This window comes from Erinaceus europaeus, chromosome 9 (assembly GCF_950295315.1).
Source record: "Erinaceus europaeus chromosome 9, mEriEur2.1, whole genome shotgun sequence".
Classification (NCBI taxonomy): Eukaryota; Metazoa; Chordata; class Mammalia; order Eulipotyphla; family Erinaceidae; genus Erinaceus; species Erinaceus europaeus.
In genome coordinates, this window is record NC_080170.1 from 713,437 (window position 1) to 717,988 (window position 4,552).

Genomic DNA, 4,552 nt, shown 5'->3' on the forward strand with positions numbered 1-4,552 from the left:
AACCAAAGTCCCTACGAATCCAGAGAAACAGAGCGCCTTCAATTTCCTGAGGTGTCTGTGACTGTCTTTTGGGGATATTTGTCTCCCAGATCCCAAATGGACAGTCACCCTTCTAGGTCAGCAGTTTTGCAAACACGTGAAAGGTTTTTAAAAATCAGGCAGAGCGGGAGTCGGGCTGTAGCGCAGCGGGTTAAGCGCAGGTGGCGCAAAGCACAAGGACCGGCATAAGGATCCCGGTTCGAACCCCCCGGCTCCCTACCTGCAGGGGAGTCGCTTCCCAGGCGGTGAAGCAGGTCTACAGGTGTCTATCTTTCTCTCCCCCTCTCTGTCTTCCCCTCCTCTCTCCATTTCTCTCTGTCCTATCCAACAACGACAACAACAATAATAACTACAACAATAAAACAACAAGGGCAACAAAAGAGAATAAATAAATAAAATAAATATTTAAAAAAAAATCAGGCAGAGCGCAGGTTGAGCCTTTCCTTCTCTGCTTATTAGCTGAGGGATCTGGGGCCCATGCCTCCCCTCCTCACAGCCTCTCTCTCCCTCCACCACGGCTGTCGTGAAGACAGATGGAGGTGCGCAGAGAGCTAGGACAGTGCCAGCCCGGCACGCAGAGAGCGTCAGGGCACAGAGCCGGTGTTCGGCAATGACTCTCCCATCAAGACACAGCAGCCTTTCCGCTCAGTTACGCTGCTCTTGTCAAGCATGTGGTCACTGTTCCTCCATCTCGGGCCAGGAAGGAGCGGAAAGGGGGCCCCGCCTGCGTGCCCTTGGCCTGGCCTGCACCCCCATGGCCCTGCCCTCTGCGCACGCAGACTGCTTCCCTTCTGTCCTGCTGGGAGCCCCAGCCAGCTCTCCCACCCCCGGGGCCGCAGCGGTGCAGCGAGGGTCCGAGTCTGTGCTGCCTGTGGCAGTGCTAGGCAGCCGGGCACATGCCCCCAGCATGTCCCTGCTACATGGCACCAAGGCCCTGTGCGGGGAGACCACCGAGGGAGCTGAGACACCCCTCACACCGTCCAGGGGACGCCCGTGTCACCACACGCACAAGCTCCTCCTCCTCCAGTGCAAACGTAGCTGTGGCAGATGACCCTGCACAGAGCATGGCATTCTGTCACTCAGCAAAGCACCAGTGACCCTCCCTGTGACTGCTGCTCCCTCTGTCCACAGCTGCTCCCTCTGTCCACAGCCGCTCCCCCTGCCCACAGCCGCTCCCTCTGTCCACAGCCGCTCCCTCTGTCCCCAGCCGCTCTCTCTGTCCACAGCTGCTCCCCCTGCCCACAGCTGCTCCCCCTGTCCATAGCTGCTCCCTCTGTCCACAGCTACACCCCCTGCCCACAGCTGCTCCCCCTGTCCATAGCTGCTCCCTCTGTCCATAGCTGCTCCTTCTGTCCATAGCTGCTCCCCCTGTCCACAGCTGCTACCCTGCCCACAGCCACTCCCTCTATCCATAGCTGCTCCCTCAGTCCACAGCCGCTCCCTCTGTCCATAGCTGCTCCTTCTGTCCATAGCTGCTCCCCCTGTCCACAGCTGCTCCCCCTGCCCACAGCCGCGCCCTCTATCCATAGCTGTTCTCCCTGCCCACAGCTGCTCCCTCTGTCCACAGCTGCTCCCCCTGCCCACAGCCGTTCCCTCTGTCCACAGCTGCTCCCCCTGCCCACAGCTGCTCCCTCTGTCCACAGCTGCTCCCTCTGTCCACAGCTGCTCCCCCTGCCCACAGCTGCTCCCTCTGCCCATAGCTGCTCCCCCTGTACACAGCTGCTCCCTCTGTCCACAGCTGCTCCCCCTGCCCACAGCCGCTCCCTCTGCCCACAGCCGCTCCCTCTGTCCACAGCTGCTCCCCCTGCCCACAGCTGCTCCCTCTGTCCACAGCCGCTCCCTCTGTCCACAGCTGCTCCCCCTGCCCACAGCCGCTCCCTCTGCCCACAGCTGCTCCCTCTGTCCACAGCTGCTCCCCCTGCCCACAGCTGCTCCCTCTGTCCACAGCTGCTCCCTCTGTCCACAGCTGCTCCCCCTGCCCACAGCCGCTCCCTCTGCCCACAGCTGCTCCCCCTGCCCACAGCTGCTCCCTCTGCCCACAGCTGCTCCCTCTGTCCACAGCTGCTCCCCCTGCCCACAGCTGCTCCCTCTGCCCACAGCTGCTCCCCCTGTACACAGCTGCTCCCTCTGCCCACAGCTGCTCCCCCTGCCCACAGCCGCTCCCTCTGCCCACAGCCGCTCCCTCTGTCCACAGCTGCTCCCCCTGCCCACAGCTGCTCCCTCTGCCCACAGCCGCTCCCTCTGTCCACAGCTGCTCCCCCTGCCCACAGCCGCTCCCTCTGCCCACAGCTGCTCCCTCTGTCCACAGCTGCTCCCCCTGCCCACAGCTGCTCCCTCTGTCCACAGCTGCTCCCTCTGTCCACAGCTGCTCCCCCTGCCCACAGCCGCTCCCTCTGCCCACAGCTGCTCCCCCTGCCCACAGCTGCTCCCTCTGCCCACAGCTGCTCCCTCTGTCCACAGCTGCTCCCCCTGCCCACAGCTGCTCCCTCTGCCCACAGCTGCTCCCCCTGTACACAGCTGCTCCCTCTGCCCACAGCTGCTCCCCCTGCCCACAGCCGCTCCCTCTGCCCACAGCCGCTCCCTCTGTCCACAGCTGCTCCCCCTGCCCACAGCTGCTCCCTCTGCCCACAGCCGCTCCCTCTGTCCACAGCTGCTCCCCCTGCCCACAGCCGCTCCCTCTGCCCACAGCTGCTCCCTCTGTCCACAGCTGCTCCCCCTGCCCACAGCTGCTCCCTCTGTCCACAGCTGCTCCCTCTGTCCACAGCTGCTCCCCCTGCCCACAGCCGCTCCCTCTGCCCACAGCTGCTCCCCCTGCCCACAGCTGCTCCCTCTGCCCACAGCCGCTCCCTCTGTCCACAGCTGCTCCCTCTGTCCACAGCTGCTCCCTCTGCCCACAGCTTCTCCCTCTGCCCACAGCTGCTCCCTCTTCCCACAGCTGCTCCCTCTGCCCACAGCCGCTACCTCTGTCCACAGCTGCTCCCCCTGCCCACAGCTGCTCCCTCTGTCCATAGCTGCTCCCTCTGTCCATAGCTGCTTCCTCTGTCCACAGCCGCTCCCTCTGTCCATAGTTGCTCCCTCTGTCCACAGCCGCTCCCCCTGCCCACAGCTGCTCCCCCTGTCCACAGCTGCTCCCCCTGCCCACAGCTGCTCCCCCTGTCCACAGCTGCTCCCCCTGCCCACAGTCGCTCCCTCTGTCCACAGCTGCTCCCCCTGTCCACAGCCGCTCCCTCTGTCCACAGCTGCTCCCTCTGTCCATAGCTGCTCCCTCTGTCCACAGTCGCTCCCTCTGTCCATAGCTGCTCCCTCTGTCCACAGTCGCTCCCTCTGTCCCCAGTCGCTCCCTCTGTCCACAGCTGCTCCCTCTGTCCACAGCTGCTCCCCCTGCCCACAGTCGCTCCCTCTGTCCACAGCTGCTCCCCCTGCCCACAGCTGCTCCCTCTGTCCACAGCCGCTCCCTCTGTCCACAGCCGCTCCCTCTGTCCACAGCTGCTCCCTCTGTCCACAGCTGCTCCCCCTGCCCACAGCTGCTCCCTCTGTCCATAGCTGCTCCTTCTGTCCATAGCTGCTCCCCCTGTCCACAGCTGCTCCCCGTCCACAGCCGCTCCCTCTGTCCACAGCTGCTCCCCTTGCCCACAGCTGCTCCTCCTGCCCACAGATGCTCCCCCTGCCCACAGCTGCTCCCTCTGTCCACAGCTGCTCCCCCTGCCCACAGCTGCTCCCCCTGTACACAGCTGCTCCATCTACAGCCGCTCCCTCTGTCCACAGCTGCTCCCTCTGTCCATAGCTGCTCCCTCTGCCCACAGCTGCTCCCCTGCCCACAGCTGTTCCCTCTGTCCACAGATGCTCCCCCTGCCCACAGCTGCTCCCTCTGTCCACAGCTGCTCCCTTTGTCCATAGCTGTTCCCCCTGCCCACAGCTGCTCCCCATCCACAGTTACTCCCTCTGTCCATAGCTGCTTCCTCTGTCTGTAGCTGTCCCCTCTGTCCACAACTACTCCCTCTGTCCACAGATGCTCCATTGTCCATAAATTCTCCCCCTCTGTCCACAGCTGCTCCCCATCCACAGTAACTCCCTCTGTCCACAGCTGCTCCCCCCATCCACAGCTGCTCCCCTCATCACAGCTACTCCCCCATCCACAGCTACAGTAGGTAACAGGGAGCAGAGGCAACTCCCCACATCTCTGTGGAAACTAACTCAAAAAGCTGATCTTCCAAATGTCTAGCTTTGTGCAGCTTCTGCTATTTGCACTGCTATCTGACCCCCACACACATCCACACACACACATACACACCAGCCCAGCCGGCCTCCCCACCATGGACAAGGGTGCTTCTCCCAGTCACGCAGATGTTGACATGCCTCGAGTGTGGTGACAGAGTCACAACTAGATGTGTGTTAAAATAAAAGGGAGCTTGTTGAAAGAAGAAAGCTTTTTTCCAGATGTGACTTTGCAGGGAGGCCTGTGGAGTTGGTGCACACTGCCACACCAGGGCTCCTAAAAGGTGACCTTCCTGCT